The sequence below is a fragment of the Bos grunniens genome, chromosome 7 (assembly GCF_055505025.1).
Source record: "Bos grunniens cultivar Pamir isolate PY7600 chromosome 7, Bosgru_T2T1.0, whole genome shotgun sequence".
Lineage (NCBI taxonomy): Eukaryota > Metazoa > Chordata > Mammalia > Artiodactyla > Bovidae > Bos > Bos grunniens.
The window spans coordinates 84,959,961-84,980,814 of record NC_141171.1 but is presented as its reverse complement, the minus strand read 5'-3'; the positions used below and the strand labels follow the sequence as shown (position 1 = coordinate 84,980,814).

The following is a 20,854-nucleotide window of genomic DNA, read 5'->3' as shown; positions in this document are numbered from 1 at the left end:
GGAGAAATATTATTCAACTCAGATATGCAGATGACACCACCCTTATGGCAGAAAGTGAAGAGGAACTCAAAAGCCTCTTGATGAAAGTGAAAGTAGAGAGTGAAAAAGTTGGCTTAAAGCTCAACATTCAGAAAACTAAGATCATGGCATCTGGTCCCATCGCTTCATGGGAAATAGATGGGGAAACAGTGGAAACAGTGTCAGATTTTATTTTTCTGGGCTCAAAAATCACTGCAGATGGTGACTGCAGCCGTGAAATTAAAAGACGCTTACTCCTTGGAAGGAAAGTTATAACCAACCTAGATAGCATATTCAAAAGCAGAGACATTACTTTGCCAACAAAGGTTCGTCTAGTCAAGACTATGGTTTTTCCTTTGGTCACGTATGGATGTGAGAGTTGGACTGTGAAGAAAGCTGAGCGCCGAAGAATTGATGCTTTTGAACTGTGGTGTTGGAGAAGACTCTTGAGAGTCCCTTGGACTGCAAGGAAATCCAACCAGTCCATTCTGAAGGAGATCAGCCCTGGGTGTTTTTTGGAAGGAATGATGCTAAAGCTGAAACTCCAATACTTTGGCCACCTGATGCAAAGAGTTGACTCATTGGAAAAGACTCTAATTCTGGGAGGGATTGGGGGCAGGAGGAGAAGGGGACAACAGAGGATGAGATGGCTGGATGGTATCACCAACTCGATGGACATGAGTTTGGGTGAATTCTGGGAGTTGGTGATGGATAGGGAGGCCTGGCGTGCTGTAATTCATGGGGTTGCAAAGATTCAGACATGATTGAGCAACTGAACTGAATGAACTGACTGAACGTTACTATTGCATTTCTCTTTTATTGTTTCAGGAATAATGAACATATACCAATTTAGCTTTATTTTTAAAATTATTGTGTGTTGAATTGCCCTGCCTTTTATTAGTACTATTTTATATCCAATATTTACAGAATATAACTCAATTGTTAAAAATTTTAAAGTAGCATTCTAGTGTTTTTTTTTTTTAAACTAGCATTCTAGTCTTTTTTGCCATATTTTTCATTCTAAATATTTAATAGTTTCTAAATATCTAATAGATATCTAATATCTACACATCTAATATGTAATAGTTTACTTTGTCCCATCTTGTCACCCATTGTGTTACTACCTACAGTGTCTATTTACAAAATAAGTGAAAGTGAAAAGTGAAAGTGTTTTTTTGTTGCTCAGTTGTGTCCAACTCTTTTTGACCCCATGGGCTGTAGCCCACCAGGTCTTCTGTCCATGGAATTCTCCAGGAAAGAATACTGGAGTGGGTTGCCATTCCCTTCTTCAAGGGACTTTCCCCACACTGGGATTGAACCTCTGTCTCTTGAGTTGCAGGGAGATTCTTTACTGTCTGAGTTACTAGGGAAGTCCCATTTATAGAATGCTATGCTTAATTCAGGTGAGAACTTTTTTTTCCTAACTTGGCCAAGTAGAAATCAATCAGTGATCTTTAATAAATCATAATGGTGATTGGAAATGTAACAGTACAAAGTAGAGTTGTATTAGATTGGTGAAAAAGTACTTGCAGTTTCAAACTGTGAATTTTAAATCTTTATAACTAGGGTCAGACACAGCTTTATTAATCAAAATGGGAACCATTAAAATCAACAGATTTTTGCCAATGAGAAATAAGTTTGTTTATTCCTGTAGTGTGAAAATCTGTGCTTCATGATTCGACAAACTTTTCGAAAGCATTTTCTGCATCCTGCTGATTGTGGAAGTGTTTTCCCTACAAAAAAGTTGTTCAGATGCTTGAATTAAGTGATAGTTGGTTGGCAACAGGTCAGCTGAATATGACAAATGAGGCAAAACTTTGTAACCCAATTTGTCAAACTTTTGGAGTGTGGGATGTGCAATGTACAGTTAGATGTTGTCATGGGGAAGAATTGGGCCCTTACTGTTGACCAATGCCAGCTTCAGGCATTTCAGTTTTCAGTGCATCTCATCAATTTTTGAGCCTACTTCTCAGGTGTAATGGTTTCACTGAGATTCAGAAAGCTGTAGTGGATCATTCCAACAGAAAACCACCAAGCAGTGACCTGTGACCTTTTTTGGTACAAGTTTGGCTTTGACAAGTGCTTTGGAGTTTCTTGGTCCAAACACTGAGCTGGTCATTCGTGATTGTCATAGAAAATCCACTTTTTATTGCACACCACAATTTGATCAAGAAATGGTTCATTGTTGTTGCATAGAATAAGAGAAGATAACACTTCAAAACAAATTTTTTTTTTTTTTTTGGTAAATTCATGAGGCATCCACTTATTGAGCTTTTTTGCCTTTCCAGTTTGCTTCAAATGCTGAACAACCATAGAGTGGTCAACACTGAGTTCTTCAGCAACTTCTCATGTAGTTGTCAGAGGATCAGCTTCAATGATCCTCTCAATTGGAGGTTGTCAGCTTCCTATAGCTGACTGCTGTGCTCCTCATCTTCAAGGCTCTAGTCTCCTTTGCATAACTTGTTGAAATACTACTGCACTGTACATTGATTAGCAGTTCCTGTGCCAAATCCATAGTTGATGTTGCGAGGTGTCTCTGCTGCTTTATAACCCATTTTGAACTCGAGTAAGAAAAACACTGGAATTTGCTTTTTGTCTAACATCATTTCCCTAGTCTAAAATAAATAGAAATAACAAGTCATTAGCAAAAAAAATAAAGTGAGAAATGTGCATTAAAATGATATATAACATAATCATATTTAAGAATGTATCCTAGTTGTTCAGTCACTAAGTCATGTCCTAATCTTTGCGACTGGTTTGCTTGCAACACAGCAGGTTTCCCTCTCCTACACTGTCTCCCATAGTTTGCTCAATCTCATGTCCATTAACCACATTTAAGAATATATTCCATTATCAAACAGCAAATTTCAATGATGTAGAACCGCAATTACTTTTACACTAATCTAATATTAACAGTAGTATTCTTTGAACAGTTATGTGAAAAGATGAGTGTTGGATGTATGGATCTAAACTCAGGCTATGGACAAATATATGGTAGTTTTCTTAGGTGTTATCTCAGAAAGCTGTGAGGTTATGTGAACCTTGAAAATAAAGATACCTTTATGGGAATAAAAGGAAGAAGATTACCATACCAACAAATACATGGCCAACCTATTTTACCATTTCCTTTAATATACGAAAAATTGGTATTTAGGAAAAAAAAACAGAAACCATTGTCACTGATAGACATTTTTGTTTAATGAAGATATCTTAACACATTCAGAGTTGCAAAAATCAAAATAAGATTATTTCATGTAAAAATAGAACATTAGTAGAAGATATATTCAGTGGTTTGTGATAACTAAGTTGCTAAGGTCAATAAATAATGTTCCATGGTAAATTAGGCTTTGGCAGGTTATCAATTCTTTGTGTTTGTAGGAAACCAGAGAGAAAATACTGAATGATTCATGTTAAAACTGTTCTATTTTAGAATCAGATAATCCATTAGGAAGATGACACATTACCATGTTCCACTATGTCATTGTTTAAGTGATAAAACTGAGACCTAGAGATAATATCAGAAATAATATCAGAGTTATATAGAATAGCATGTTTTATAACTCCTAGATCAGGGAAGGTTTTAGTATGCTGTGTGATCACTTATCTGCTTTTCTGAGGCCCTGAGCCTATATAATACAACAAATATGTTTTTAAAACAGTTTAAAGAGTAATTCCACTGGATTGGGGAATTTATCATTCTGCTAAAGATGATAGAAAAGAAAGATTTTCCTTCCTTCAACATGTTGGAGAAGGGTTAGGGGGGTAGTACGAAAGGGAGGGGCTGCCTTAGTAGTAAACTGGATTCAGTCTCCACTGAAGACTTAATACACACAGGAAATTTGCTGCAGTGGATTCAGCAAAAATTTGATCAGAGAAGAAACCTGTTGGACCCCAACTTTTTGAACCTTTCAGAAATCAGCATGACTTCTGCTTCATAGAATCTGTAGATATTGAGCGGCTTTCTGCAAGGTTGAAAAAAAAAAAGATCACAATGTTAGAAGCCTGTGCAGGAGGGTATTTCACAAAAGGTGAGTCTCTTACTGTGTAAGGAAAGGCATCTTGCTGTGTGAGGCTCCTTATAGCAACGTTTCAATTTTAAAGCAATCTGTGCACACTGTTGTTGTAAGATTTCCTTATTTCTCACAAATTACATAATTTAAAACATTCACAAATACAAAATGATTTGCTTGGTATATAGAAATAAAATATAAACATAAATATATATTTTTATGCATGATAGAAAATAGTCATGTTTATTTTCAATGATATTACAGATACTATCTTGTATGAAAGACTGCTATAGTCTGGGAAAACTACAGTGACAGACCTTTATTTATTTTTGGAATAAAGCTTGTCCAGCTTAACAGTCTGCTATGAACTGAATTAATTTTTTATTCTGTAGTACCATTTTTTGCCAAAGCAATTGCTTGACACTACAAAAGACTTGTTTATTTACAGAAATGTTTCCTGTATTAGAAAAAAAAAAATGAGATAATCCTATCTCTTCTGAGAATATGTGAGTTTTTTTACATTTGTGACTGTGTGGAAATTTAATGTGATTGTATCTCTACAACTTTTTCATAATCTACAAATGCTCTTTAGCAATAGAAATAGCTACTAATTTTATTTCATAGGTATGACATAGATACATAATCTGCATTTTGGAGTTTGAAGATAAAAGTTATAGTAATGATGTTTGGCTGAAATCAAACCAATATTGTAAAGCAATTATCCCTCAATTAAAAATAGATAATTTTTTTTAAAAATTAATAGTACTTGTTTTAGACAAGTGCTATTGAGTACTTAGGGAAATTATGGCCAAATTACCATAAAGGGATGAAATTGCATGTACATAATGAATAATATTATAAGAAATTCCTATGATTTTTAATAACCAATTAGACAAGCTAAAACAAATGGACCTTGCAACTCATTTTCTTTTTATAAATTTGTGACTATTATCAACTATAATTAACCACCATTTTTGTGATAATAGCTAAAACAAATGTTCAGTAAACTCTAGTAAATGTCAAAATTAAGATCTTTGCATAGAATAAAATGTTCAATAAATTGAAAACTACTTTAAAAATAGCATTCAATGTATATTTTTTTACCTTAAAGGAGAAATGCACATCAAAATATAAATATAGGAGCTAGATTGTTAGCTCCTCTTTGCATATTTTCTGTTATGCACACCAGTTCTTTATAAGGCAAGCAACTTTCTTTAAAAAGATCATTCTGTTTTTATGAAAATTCTCCATACTTCCTACATGCTCCACCTTTGTACTTATGAATAAAGGAAAGAATAGTATGATTGAGAGAGAGAGTAGTATATAATCACAGGTAAAATTATATTGAATGAAATAGATTAATTATTGCTAATTCAAAGAATCTCATAAACATCTTACAAGTACACTTTAAAATAGATTCTTAGCTTTTCATGTGCTGTGCTAAGTCCCTTCACTCATTGCGACTATATGGACTATAGCCTGCCAGGCTCCTCTGTACATGGGATTCTACAGGCAAGAATATTCGAGTGGGTTGCCATGTCCTCTTCCAGGGAATCTTCCCAGCCCAGTGATCAAACTCATATCTGTCTCTTGCATTGGCAGCCGGGTTCTTTACCACTAGCACCACCTGGGAAGCCCTTAGTTTTTTATAATTTGTAACTGAAATCTTGGTATCACTTAAAAAACTGCTATTATGTCATGAAAATTTGGGGGAAAGATTTCAACATTGGCATTCAAGAAAATTATTCATTTTATTGACTTCATGTCCATTTATCTATGTTCCCTGAATGGCTGCACTGATGATCAAATTATGCAATACCTGAGTACTGTGTTAGATTTTGCTTGTGAAATATACATTTTCAGTCATCAAAATAGCTATCCCTCTATATTATCTGGTACAAATGCTCTATTATAATCACTTAGGTCTGTTTTTGTATATCAGAAAGTGACATCTATTGCATCATGTGTTGTTTGGAGAATTCAAAGGTCACTCTAGTTCTGTGGGAAAAGAAAAAATGCCATTGATAATTTGATAGGGATTACTTGGAGTCTGTAAATTGCCTTGGGTAGTATAGTAATGTTAATAATATTGATTCTTCCAAGAACACTGTCCATCTTTCCATCTGTTTGCTTGTCTTTAGTTTCTTTCATCAGCATCCTATAGCTGTTGGAGTGTATGTTCTTGCCTCCATAGGTAGTTTAACCCTAGATTAAAAAAAAAAAAAATGCAGTGGTAAATGGGATTATTTGCTTAATTTATCTTTCTTATCCTTCATTGTTAGTGTATAGAAATGCAGCAGATTTAAATGCAAATAAAAACTACAATAAGGTATCACCTCGTTCTAGTCAGAATGATCTTCATCAGAAAGGCTACAAATGATAAATGCTAGAGAGGGTGTGGGGAAGAAGGAATCCTCCTACACAGTTGGTGGGAATATAAATAGATAAGCCACCAAGAAGAAGAGTATGGGGATTCCTTAAAACAAACAAACAAAAAACCTCAAATAGAGTTACCATATGAACTTACAGGCCCAGTGCTGAGCATATATCTGGATAAAATTATAATTAACAAAGATGCATGTGCCCCAGTGGTCATATGAGCACTATATACAATTTAATACAAAACTTGGAAACATTCTAAATGTTTATTGACAGATGAATGGTTAAAGAACAGGTGGTGAATGCATATATGTGTATGCATGTATGCGTGTATACACACAATAGAATATTATTCAACCAGAAAAAGAATGAGACAGTGCCATTTATTTTCATACTAAGTGAAATAAGCCAAGGATAAATATATGATATTATATAAGTGTAGGACCTAAAATAAACAAACAAACAAAAAAGACATACAGATAAATTCATTTACAAAACAAAAAGATTCACATACATAGAAAGCAAACATGATTTCCAAAGGTGAGAGGGCTGGGGGTAAATTAGGAGGTTGGAATTAAAATATATTTGCTACTATGTAACCAATAGGTACCTATTGTATAGCACAGAGAATTCTACTATTTTGTACTAAGCTATAAGGGGAAAGAATCTGAAGTGGTGTGTATATATGATGCTGAAGCTGAAATTCCAATACTCTGGCCACATGATGTGAAGAGATGACTCACTTGAAAAGACACTGATGTTGGGAAAGATTGAAGGCAGGATAAGAAGGAGAAGACAGAGGATGAAATGGTTGGGTGACATTACTGACTCAATGGACATGAGTTTGAGTAAATTCCAGGATATGGTGAAGGACAGAGAAGCTTGGTGTGCTGCAGTCTATGGGGTCACAACATGTCAGACGTGACTTAGCAACTGAATAAAAAGATATCACTGTCCTGTATACCAGAAATTAACGCAATATTGTAAATCAACTCTGCTTTAGTAAAAAATGGAAACAACAACAAAGACCAATTCTAGTCAGTTTCTTTGTCAAGAGCATGTTTATTCCCAGGTTTTCCCTCAAAATTATAAGTACCTGAACTCTTGAGAAACCTGTATGCAGGTCAGGAAGCAACAGTTAGAACTGGACATGGAACAGACTGGTTCCAATTAGGAAAAGGAGTACGTCAAGGCTGTATATTGTCACCCTGCTTATTTAACTTATACGCAGAGTACATGATGAGAAACGCTGGGCTGGAAGAAACACAAGCTGGTATCAAGATTGCCAGGAGAAATATCAATAACCTCAGATATGCAGATGACACCACCCTTATGTCAGAAAGTGAAGAGGAACTCAAAAGCCTCTTGATGAAAGTGAAAGAGGAGAGTGAAAAAGTTGGCTTAAAGCTCAACATTCAGAAAACGAAGATCATGGCATCTGGTCCCATCACTTCATGGGAAATAGATGGGGAAACAGTGGAAACAGTGGCTGACTTTATTTTGGGGGGCTCCAAAATCACTGCAGATGGTGACTGCAGCCATGAAATTAAAAGACGCTTACTCCTTGGAAGGAAAGTTATGACCAACCTAGATAGCATATTCAAAAACAGAGACATTACTTTGCCATCAAAGGTCCGTCTAGTCAAGGCTATGGTTTTTCCTGTGGTCACGTATGGATGTGAAAGTTGGACTGTGAAGAAAGCTGAGCACCGAAGAACTGATGCTTTTGAACTGTGGTATTGGAGAAGACTCTTGAGAGTCCCTTGGACTGCAAGGAAATCCAACCAGTCCATTCTGAAGGAGATCAGTCCTGGGTGTTCATTGGAAGGACTGATGCTGAGGCTGAAACTCCAGTACTTTGGCCACCTGATACAAAGTGTTGACTCATTGGAAAAGACTCTGATGCTGGGAGGGATTGGAGGCAAGAGGAGAAGGGGACAACAGAGGATGAGATAGCTGGATGGCATCACCGACTGGATGGACATGAGTTTGAGTGAACTCCTGGAGTTGGTGATGGACAGGGAGGCCTGGCATGCTGTGATTCATGGGATGGCAAAGAGTCAGACATGACTAAGAGGCTTAACTGAACGGAACTGAACTGAAGTCTTAATGGGGAGATGAATAAGAAACATATACCACATACTCCAAGAAGACTTTTTCACTGAATAATTATCGATGACTATAATTAAGCCTATTTAGGAAAGAGAGGATTCCAGATGGTAGACAGAGCTCTAAAACCATTAAAATTTGAATTCAGAAGCTTAACATGATATGGTTTTCCTGATATGAATATGAGAATATGACCCACTTAGTGAGTTTCCACTCATGAGTACATATATGACAGTTGTACACAGAATAGTGCTGCTGTTCTGGGACGTACACATTAACAGTTTAGTTTAACTGTGGGAAATAGAGGAAAGCACATGCCTTGAAGAATGCCAAGTATTAAGTTGGCATTGGTTCTACATGCATGGCATGCTGATACCTGAGCCTATTTATTTAAAGAAATTGTAAACTTAAACATCATACAAAAATGTGATACAAAAGGTGAAAAATGTATCCTCCATCACAGAAACAGTTCTACTGTGACAGCTATTTAAGAATACACAGGCCATTTTAGAGCAAAGACCATTAATATTTGTGGAGAGAAATTTAAGCAAGTTAACTGCTCCGTCTTTACTAGCTTGTAACAAAATTTTTGTTCTACTTGAATGGGTTCTAATTTTATACAAACTTTATTTGCTTAGTTAATTACTTTTGCTTCTAAAGTTATTTCTCTAAAGAAATTACTAGCAGTTTGTAAAGCATGCTGTTCAGAATTGTTTTGACATATGTGGGTAGAAAAAAAAATGCTGCTGAAAATATAAAACAAATGTCTTTGGTTAGTAACATCCACCCTTAAACATCTGTTAATACATATTACAATAGACTGCAAACAAATTCCTGTTTGGACCCTGCTGGTTTGACACATATAAAACTTATAACCACTCATATAAGCCTTGGTTTCAATTCCTAAGACTGCTTTGCCTAGGCTCACTAATAGCCCACTAGAAATGGAGTAGAAGGACATGCACTCATCTTCTCCTGCAAGAACTCCAAAATTACCACTTGCTACTGAACAACCATCGACAGGAGCATGTTGGATCCCAGCAAAAAATTATACCCCACATCCAAGGGCAAAGGAGAAGCCCCAGCAATGTGGTCTGATCAGATCGGTCGCTCAGTCATGTCCGACTCTTTGTGACCCCATGAATCACAGAACGCCAGGCCTTCCTGTCCATCACCAACTCCCGGAGTTCACTCAGACTCACGTCCATTGAGTCAGAGATGCCATCCAGCCATCTCATCCTCTGTCGTCCCCTTCTGCTCCTGCCCCCAATCCCTCCCAGCATCAGAATCTTTTCCAATGAGTCAACTCTTCACATGAGGTGGCCAAAGTACTGGAGTTTCAGCTTTAGCATCATTCCTTCCAAAGAAATCCCAGGGCTGATCTCCTTCAGAATGGACTGGTTGGATCTCCTTGCAGTCCGAGGGACTCTCAAGAGTCTTCTCCAACACCACAGTTCAAAAGCATCAATTCTTCGGTGCTCAGCCTTCTTCACAGTTCAACTCTCACATCCATATATAACCACAGAAGAAACCATAGCCTTGACTAGATGAACTTTTGTTGGCAAAGTAATGCCTCTGCTTTTGAATATGTTATCTAGGTTGGTCATAACTTTCCTACTAAGGAGTAAGCGTCTTTTAATTTCATGGCTGCAGTCACCATCTGTAGTGATTTTGGAGCCCAGAAAAATAAAGTCTGACACTGTTTCCACTGTTTCCCCATTTAATTCCCATGAAGTGGTGGGACCGGATGCCATGATCTTCGTTTTCTGAATGTTGAGCTTTAAGCCAACTTTTTCACTCTCCGCTTTCACTTTCATCAAGAGGCTTTTGAGTTCCTCTTCACTTTCTGCCATAAGGGTGGTGTCATCTGCATATCTGAGGTTATTGATATTTCTCCTGGCAATCTTGATTCCAGCTTGTGTTTCTTCCAGTCCAGCGTTTCTCATTATGTCCTCTGCATAGAAGTTAAATAAGCAGGGTGACAATATACAGCCTTGATGTACTCCTTTTCCTATTTGCAACCAGTCTGTTGTTCCATGTCCAGTTCCTACTGTTGCTTCCTGACCTGCATACAAATTTCTCAAGAGGCAGATCAGGTGGTCTGGTATTCCCATTTCTTGAAGAATTTTCCATAGTTTATTGTGACCCACACAGTCAAAGGCTTTGGCATAGTCAATAAAGCAGAAATAGATGTTTTTCTGGAACTCTCTTGCTTTTTCCATGATCCAGCGGATGTTGGCAATTTGATCTCTGGTTCCTCTGCCTTTTCTAAAACCGGCTTGAACATCAGGAAGTTCACTGTTCACATATTGCTGAAGCCTGGCTTGGAGAATTTTGAGCATTGCTTTACTAGCGTGTGAGATGAGTGCAATTGTGCGGTAGTTTGAGTATTCTTTGGCATTGCCTTTCTTTGGGATTGGAATGAAAACTGACCTTTTCCAGTCCTGTGGCCACTGCTGAGTTTTCCAAATTTGCTGGCATATTGAGTGCAGCACTTTCACAGCATCGTCTTTCGGGATTTGGAATAGCTTAACTGGAATTCCATCACCTCCACTAGCTTTGTTCGTAGTGATGCTTTTAAGACTCACTTGACTTCACATTCCAGGGTGTCTGGCTCTAGGTCAGTGATCACACCATCGTGATTATCTGGGACGTGAAGGTCTTTTTTGTACAATTCTTCAGTGTATTCTTGCCACCTGTTCTTAATATCTTCTGCTTCTGTTAGGTCCATACCATTTCTGTCCTTTTTCGAGCTCATTTTTGCATGAAATATTCCTTTGGTATCTCTGATTTTCTTGAAAAGATCCCTAGTCTTTCCCATTCTGTGGTTTTCCTCTATTTCTTTGCATTAATCGCTAAAGAGGGCTTTCGTATCTCTTCTTGCTATTCTTTGGAACTCTGCATTCAGATGTTTATATCTTTCCTTTTCTCCTTTGCTTTTCGCTTTTCTTCTTTTCACAGCTATTTGTAAGGCCTCCCCAGACAGCCATTTTCCTTTTTTGCATTTCTCTTCTCTGGGAAAGGTCTTGATCCCTGGCTCCTGTACAGTGTCACGAACCTCAGTCCATAGTTCATCAGGCACTCTATCTATCAGATCTAGGCCCTTAAATCTATTTCTCACTTCCACTGTATAATCATAAGGGATTTGATTTAGGTCGTACCTGAATGGTCTAGTGGTTTTCCCTACTTTCTTCAATTTAAGTCTGAATTTGACAATAAGAAGTTCATGATCTGAGCCACAGTCAGATCCAGGTCTTGTTTTTGCTAAGTGTATAGAGCTTCTCCATCTTTGGCTGCAAAGAATATAATCAGTCTGATTTTGCTGTTGACCATCTGGTGATGTCCATGTATAGAGTCTTCTCTTGTGTTGTTGGAAGAGGGTGTTTGTTATGACCAGTGCATTTTCTTGGCAAAACTCTATCAGTCTTTGCCCTGCTTCATTCCATATTCCAAGGCCAAATTTGCCTGTTATTCCAGGTGTTTCTTGACTTGCTACTTTTGCATTCCAGTCCCCTATAATGAAAAGGACATCTTTCTTGGGTGTTAGTTCTAGAAGGTCTTATAGGTCTTCATAGAACCGTTCAACTTCAGCTTCTTCAGCATTACTGCTTGGGGCATAGACTTGGATTACTGTGATATTGAATGGCTTGCCTTGGAAACGAACAGAGATCATTCTGTCATTTTTGAGATTGCATCCAAGTACTGCATTCTGGACTCTCTTGTTGACCATCATGGCCACTCCATTTCTTCTGAGAGATTCCTGACAGTAGTAGATATAATGGTCATCTGAGTTAAATTCACCCATTCCAGTGCATTTCAGTTCGCTGATTCCTAGAATGTCAACATTCAGTCTTGCCATCTCTTGTTTGACCACTTCCAATTTGCCTTGATTCATGGACGTGACATTCCAGGTTCCTATGCAATATTGCTTTTTACAGCATCGGACCTTGCTTCTATCACCTGTCACATCCACAGCTGGGTATTGTTTTTGCTTTGGCTCCATCCCTTCATTCTTTCCTGAGTTATTTGTCCACTGATCTCCAGTAGCATATTGGGCACCTACTGACCTGGGGAGTTTCTCTTTCAGTATCCTATCATTTTGCCTTTTCATACTGTTCATGGGGTTCTGAAGGCAGGAATACTGAAGTGGTTTGCCATTCCCTTCTCCAGGGGACCACATTCTGTCAGATCTCTCCACCATGACCCACCCGTCTTGGGTTGCCCCACGGGCATGGCTTGGACAGGCGCGCCAAAGCGCATGCAGCTGCAACGGGCATGCCAAAGTGCAGCTGTGAGGAGCTACCCCATGTCCGAGGTCAGGGGCAGAAGCCAGGTGGACCCCATGCCTGAAGGGCGGCGGCCAAGAGGAGTTACCCCATGTCCGAGGTCAGGGGCAGCAGCCAAAAGTACCAGACTGCGATGGCACAGGAACGGCCGAGAGGAGCTACTCCACATCCGAGGTCAGGGGTGGCGACAAGAGGAGTTACCCCGCGTCTGAGGTCAGGGACAGCGACAAAAGGAGTTACCCCGCGTCCGAGGCCAGGAGCGGTGTGCGGGAGGAGCTACCCCATGCCCCTAAGCCTGAGGCCAGGGGCGATGGGTGGAAGGAGCTACCCCATTCCCCAATGCCTGAGGCCAGGGGCGGTGGCCTGGAGGACCAACCCCACCTCCAAGGAACTGTGGCTGTGCGGGAGCAGGAGGGCCTAGAGGAGCTATCCCATGTTGAAGATCAGGAGGGGCGGCGGTGAGGAGATACCCCTCGTCCAAGGTAAGGAGCAATGGCTGCGCTTTGCTGGAGCAGCCGTGAAGAGATACCCCACGCCCAAGGTAAGAGAAACCCAAGTAAGACAGTAGGTGTTGCAAGAGGGCATCAGAGAGCAAACACACTGAAACCATACTCACAGAAAACTAATCAATCTAATCACACTAGGACCACAGCCTTGTCTAACTCAATGAAACAAGATGGTAGGAGGGGCGAAATTGCATTTAGAATTAAACCCCATACCAGCAGAGATGCTTGAAGGGCTCAAACAAAACCTTGTGCACACCAGGGGACACCACAGAGATTGAGCCAGACCTGCCTTTGAGTGTCTCCTGAGGAGGTATGAGTCAGCAGTGGCCTGCTGCAGGGGCAGGGGCTCTTGGTGCACCTGACCTGGGTGTGGCATAAGCCCTTTTGGAGAAGGTCGCCATTAACTCCACCGTAGAGCTCTATACCATAGAACTTACACAGGACTGGGGAAACAGACTCTTGGAGGGCACAAACAAAACCTTCTATGCACCAAGACCCAGGAGAAAGGAGCAGTGACCCCACAAGAGACTGACCCAGACTTGCCTGTGGGTATCCAGGAGTCTCCAGTGGTGGCCTGCTACAGGGTGGATGGCACTGAGTGGGGCAGTGCAAGCATGGGACCTTTTGAAGGATGTCACCATTATCTTCATTACCTCCACCATAGGACTAATGCTAAAAAAAAAAAAAAAACACCCTTTGATGATACTAATGACAAGTAAGTAGAAGTGGCTATATTAATATCAGGAAAAATAATTTTCAAACAAAGAAAAATGTCACAGACAAAGAGAATGATTATTTAATGATAAAATGGTCATTTCATCAGAATGGCAGAAGAATGCTAAACCTTTTTTTGCATATCATATCACATTTTACAATATATTAATATGCATATAGAAAGATCTGATGGATCCATAAAGAGAAATAGAGAGTTCCACTTTGGAGCCAAGGATTTCAAAACCTGTCTCTAAATAACTGATAGGAAGAGTTGATAGTAAATCAGTGAGATTAGAGGGAAGTTGAATAAAACCTACATACTTTGATCTAATTGAGATTTATTTATAGAACACCATACTCAACAATATCTTTGTTGTTCAGTCACTAAGTCATATCCAACTCTGTGCCCGACCCCATGGACTGCAGCATGCCAGGCCTCCCTGTCTCTCAACACCTCCTGGAGTTCGCCCAAGGTCATGTCCACTGAATCAGTGATTACATTCAACCATCTCGTTTCTGCTGCCTTCTTCTCCTTTTCCCTTCAATCTTCCCCAGCATCAGGGTTTCTCCAGTGAGTCGGCTGTTCATATCAGGTAGACAAAGTATTGGAGCTTCAGCTTCAAAATCAGTCCTTCCAGTGAGTATTCAGGTTTACAGTTCAGAAGCATAGACTGACTAAAAGATTGAAATCTAATTATAGAACTAGAAAATGTTTCCCTTCCTGTGCCACACTACATTAATAAAGACCTATTTATAGTAGTTCCATGCCTCAGTACATCACATCTGGCTGTTAAGAAAAAATCACATGGAATACTAAAAGGCAAAGAACAGTTTATAAAGATAGAGGAAGAATCATAACTAGAAATGGCAGGAATGTTGAAATTATCAGAATGAATTTAACAACTATGATTAATATACTAAGGGTACTAGTGGATAAAATGGATGATATAAAATCACCAAACCTCAAATTGTGTACCCTGTTAAATTGTTCTTCAAAAGCAAAGGAGATATAAAGACTTTCTCAGATTAAAAATATTGAAGGAATTTTTTGCTAGTAGAATAGCTTTCCAAGAAATATTAAAATAATTTTCTTAGGGGGAAGTCAATACAGATCAGATTTGGATCAGCACAAAGAAAGGAAGCACAATAAAGATAAAGTGAAAGTGAAATAAAAACATATTTTTCTTGTTCTTTTTTTTTTTTTTTAAAGAGAGAAGGCTGGGATGTTTATCCTCACCCCCCTTCGTTTTATTTTATTTTATTTTTTTTAATTTTATTTTATTTTTAAACTTTACAGTATTGTATTATTTTTGCCAAATATTGAAATGAATCCACCACAGGTATACCTGTGTTCCCCATCCTGACCCCTCCTCCCTCCTCCCTCCCCATACCCTCCCTCTGGGTCGTCCCAGCACACCATCCCCAAGCACCCAGTATCCTGCATTGAACCTGGACTGGCGACTCGTTTCATACTAACCTGACAGATAACAGTTTTTTTCAAAATAGTAATAGCAACCATGTAGCTGATTATGTATACTAATGAATGATTGTATGTAAGTGAAATAAATAACAATGACACAAGGGGTGGGAGAGAAGCATTAGAATTATTCGGTTATTATGCGATTCTCCCACTGCCTATGAAGTGGTTTAATGGTATATGAAAGATGGCTTGTATAAATTGTAATATAAATGCATATAGCAAACTCTAGGACAACAGCTAAAAGAGGTAAAATTTAAAAAATAAGTCTGATATGCTAAGATTAAGGAAAAATATCAATAGAATCATATAAAACATTCAGTTAAAACCAGGAAGGCAGAAAAAGAGTAGAAGACAAAAGTAGGAGCAAAGAACAAGAGCACCAAGTAGAAAATAGTAATCAATATGGCAAATATTAATCCAGATATATAATCACTTGACCTTCATTGGTCTGAACGCAACAGTTAAAATACAAAGATTGTCAAAGTGTTTCAGAACACAAGACCTGGATGTATGTTTCCTTAAAACCTATTTTAAACATAAGGGCACATATAGATTAAAAGGAAATGAATAGAGAAAGATATACCATGCAAACACTAATTAAAGTAATGGCTATATGAATGTTAGACTGGGGAAAATTCAAAGCAAACAAAGTTATCAAGAGGTAAAGAAGGGCATATGCACCAAGGAGACAGACCATATTCTGTGCCATAAAAGAATAAATCATACAATATCTGCTTTCAGATCACAATGAAATTAAACTATCAGTAGATAACAGAAAGTTAGTTAAAAGCATCCCCAAATGTATGGAATTAGATGATGAACCGCTAAATAACACAAAGTCAAATAAAAAATGTCAAGAGACATTACAAGATATTTTAGCTAAATGAAGAGAATAGTACAACTTAGCAAAATTTGGGGGTACAGTCAACACAACCCTTAAAAATTTATAGTGTTAGATGTATGTATTAGAGAAGAAAGATCTAAAATTAATCATGCAAGCTTCCACCTTAGGGTACTAGAAAAAGAACAGATTAAATCCAAAGTAAAAGAAGAAAAATAATAACAAAGCAAAAGTCAGTAAAATGTAAAATTTAATAAATAAACAAAAAACAAATTGCTAATAGGAGAAATAAAAGAGAGGGCATCATTACAGATCCCTTAGATGTTAAAAGTATAACAGAGAAATACTTTGAACAATTCTGTCCTTATAATTTGATAGGTTAGATGAAATAGTTCAGTTCCACAAAAGAAACAATCAACCAAATTCACATAGGAAGAAATAGAAAATTTGAATACTGAATCTATTGAGTTAATTGAATTAATACTTTTTCAAATCAGAAGGTACCAGGCCCAGATCAATTCACTGATGAATTCTACCAAACTTTTAAGGAAGAAATTATACCAATAATTCTCTTTATCTGGGATATTATTCTCTGCATTCCCTTTCAGAAAGTAAAAGCAGAAGGTATATTTCTTAACTCATTATATGATACCTAGTACAGAAAAGCAGACAAAATACTATAAGGAAAGCAAGCTACAGAGTATACCTCTCATGAGCATAGATGGAAAAATCCTGAAACCTTATAAAATCCATTTAAAAATTTTTATGAAAATAAGTATACATTTATTTCTATGTATAGATTATACATAAATTTATTCTAGGTATTCATGACTGAATACATTCAACATTTTAAAATACATTAACATAGTTCATCAAATTAAATAGCTAAAAAAATTCAATCTCATTTCATATCAATAGGGCTTCCCTGGTGGTTCAGTGGGAAGATCCTCTGGAAAAGGGAATGGCAACCCACCTCGGTATTCTTGCCTGGAGAATTTAATGGACAGAGGAGCCTGGTGGGCTCTAATCCAAGGGTCACAAAGAGTCATCCATAACTGAAGAGACTTAGCATAGCATAGCATTGGTGAAGGCAATGGCAACCCACTCCAGTACTCTTGCCTGAAAAATCCCATGGACGGAGGAGCCTGGTAGGCTACAGTCCATGGAGTCGCTAAGAGTCTGGCACGACTGAGCAACTTCACTTTCGCTTTTCACTTTCATGCACTGGGGAAGGAAATAGAAACCCACTCCAGTATTCTTGCCTGGAGAATCCCAGGGATGAGGAGCCTAGTGGGCTGCCGTCTATGGGGTCACACAGAGTCGGACACAACTGAAGCGACTTAGCAGCAGCAGCAGCATAGTATATATGCAATCTGATGAGTGGACTTTGAAATAAAAACACAATATTGTTTACATTATTGTGAAGTAAAATGGTCCTTAGGAAGCATTACTATGAACATAGCTAGTGGAGGTGATTAAATTCCAGCTGAGTCATTTAAAATCCTAAAAGATGCTACTGTTAAAGTGCTGTACTCAATATGTCAGCAAATTTGGAAAACTCAGCAGCAGCCACAGAACTATAAAAGGTCAGTTTTTATTCCAATCCCAAAGAAAAGCAACACCAAATAATGTTCAAACTACTGTACATGTGTGCTCATTTTGCTTGATAGCAAGATAATTCTCAAAATTCTTCAAGCTAGACTTCAACAGTATGAACCAAGAACTTCCAGATAAACAGGCTAGACTTAGAAAAGGCAGAGGAACCAAAGATCAAATTACCAGCATCCACTGGATCATAGAAAAAGCAAGGGAATTTAAAACACACACACACACACACACCCCTACTTCTGCTTCATTGACTACTCTAAAGCCTTTGTGTGAATCACTAAACTGTGGAAAATTCTTAAAGAGATGGGAATACCAGAACACCTTACCTGAATCCTGAGAAATATGTATGCAGGACAAGAAGCAACAGTTAGAACCTGACGTGGAACAACTGACAGATTCCAAACTGGGAAAGGAGTATGACAAGGCTGTGTATTGTCACCCTGCTTATTTAACGTATATGCAGTTCAGTTCAGTTGCTCATTTGTGTCCGACTCTTTGCGACCCCATGGACTGCAGCACACCAGGCCCCCTTGTCCATCACCAACTCCTGGAGTTTATTCAAGCTTATATCCATTGAGTCAGTGATGCCATCCAACCATCTCATCCTCTGTCATCCCTTTCTCCTCCCACCTTCAATCTTTCCCAGCATAGGGTCTTTTCAAATGAGTCAGTTCTTTGCAACAGGTGACCATATGCAGAGTACATCATGCAAAATGCCATGTTGGATGAATCACAAGTTGTAATCAATATTGCTGGGAGAAATAATAATCTCAGATATTCAGATGATACCACTCTAATGGCAGAAAGCAAAGAGTAACTAAAAGGCCTCTTGATGAGGGTGAAAGAGGACAGTGAAAAACCTGGCTTAAAACTCAGTGTTCAAAAAACAAAGATCATGGCATCCAGTCCCATCACTTCATGGCAAATGGAGGAAAAGTGGAACCAGTGACAGGTTTTATTTTCTTGGGCTCCACCCATCACAGCAGAGTGTGACTGCATTCATAAATTCAAAGAAACTTGCTCCTTGAAAGAAAAGCCCTGACAAACCTAGACAACGTATTAAAAAGCAGACACATCACTTTGTAGACAAAGGCCCATACAGTCAAAGCAATGGTTTTTCCAGTAGTCATGTAAGATTTGAGAGTTGAACCATAAAAATGGCTGTGTGCCGTCTTTCAAAAGAATTGATGCTTTTGAATTGCAATGCTGGAGAAGAGTCTTGAGGGTCCCTTGGACAGCAAGGAGATCAAACCAGTGAGTCCTGAAGGAAATAAACCCTGAATAATTGGAAGGACTGATGTTGAAGCTCCCAAACTTTGGCTACTTGGTGTAAAGAGCTGACTCATTGGAAAAGACTCTGATGCTGGGTAAGACTGAGGGCCAGAGGAGACAGAGGCAACAGAGAATGAGACAGTTGGATGGTATCACCAACTCAATGGACGTGAGCTTGAGCAAATTCAGGAGATGGTGAAAGAGAAGCCTGGCATGCTGCAGTTCATGGAGTTGGACACGACTTCAAGACTGAACAACAACAATTATTTATATCAGCATCAAAAAATGAAATACTAAGGTTTCAGTTCAGTTCAGTCGCTCAGTCGTGTCCGACTCTTTGCGACCCCATGAATCGCAGCACGCCAGGCCTCCCTGTCCATCAAAAACTCCCAGAGTTCACTCAAACTCATGTCCGTCCAGTCGGTGATGCCATCCGGCCATCTCCTCCTCTGTCATCCCCTTCTCTTCCTACCCTCAATCCCTCCCAGCATCAGGGTCTTTTCCAGTGAGTCAACTCTTTGCATGAGGTGGCCAAACTATTGGAGTTTCAGCTTTAGCATCAGTCCTTCCAATGAACACCCAGGACTGACCTCCTTTAGAATGGACTGGTTGGATCACCTTGCAGTCCAAGGGACTCTCAAGAGTCTTCTCCAACACCACAGTTCAAAACCATCAATTCTTCAGCGCTCAGCTTTCTTCACAGTCCAACTCTCACATCCATACATAAATCTAACAAAATACATACAAGACATATATGTCAAAGACTATAAAGTTCAGTTGAAAGAAATCCAAGAAAAACTAAATAAATGGAGAGATAACCCATTTACAGTGATAATAAGAAAAATCAATATTGTCAAAATACCCGTTCTCAAATTTATGTATAGATTCAATGCAGTACTATTCAAAATCCAAGTAAATAATGTTTTATATATTAGCAAACTGATTCTAAATTTTTTTTACTGGATACCATACAAATTTAATGTACAGTACTAAAATTGTATAGCCAACATGATTTCAAAAGAGAAGAACAAAATCGAATAACTAGCACCATCCTACTTCAGGACATTTGTACTACAGTACCAGGGCGGCTGCTAATACTGGGGGAGGCTATTCACGTGCATATGAGAAATCTCTGTGTCTTCCTCTGAATTTTACTGGGAACTCAAACCCGCTCTAAAAATAGTTTTTAAAGAAACTAAATAAAAGCAAATGAAACCCAAAGCAGAAAAAATAGAGACGAGACATGAAATAAAAAAGATAAAATAATAAGAAAAATTGGTGAACAGAATATTTATATCTTTGAGAAGACCATGATAAACATTGAAGTATATCAGAAAAAGAGAACACAACCAGTATCAGAAATAAAACATGTTATTTAGTACCAAAATTAGAAAAATACATACAGCAAAAAATAACATTGAAAAATCCACACGTAATTTAAATTATAGAAATTATTTTTAATCAACGTGAATGCAATGAGTAGTCGTATAAAACATTCAGAACAATCAGTTAGGATTTCCATAGTACTTAAAACAAATGCCCTAATCAGTACTTTTAGAACACATCACCCAATAGCAGCAGTATAACCATTTTTAGAGTTAACATGAAACTTTCAACAAAACATAGACCAT

At 38.3% G+C, this 20,854-nt stretch overlaps 1 long non-coding RNA gene and 1 pseudogene across 1 annotated transcript in view; one reads left to right on the top strand and one right to left on the bottom strand.

Annotated features, from left to right (window-relative positions):
* The window catches only part of LOC147369910 (uncharacterized), a 237,439-nt gene that overhangs the window by 192,905 nt on the left and 23,680 nt on the right, over positions 1-20,854 (top strand). The gene's annotated exons all lie outside the window — the stretch shown is intronic.
* Positions 2,134-2,728, bottom strand: LOC147369911 (histone-lysine N-methyltransferase SETMAR pseudogene; annotated as a pseudogene).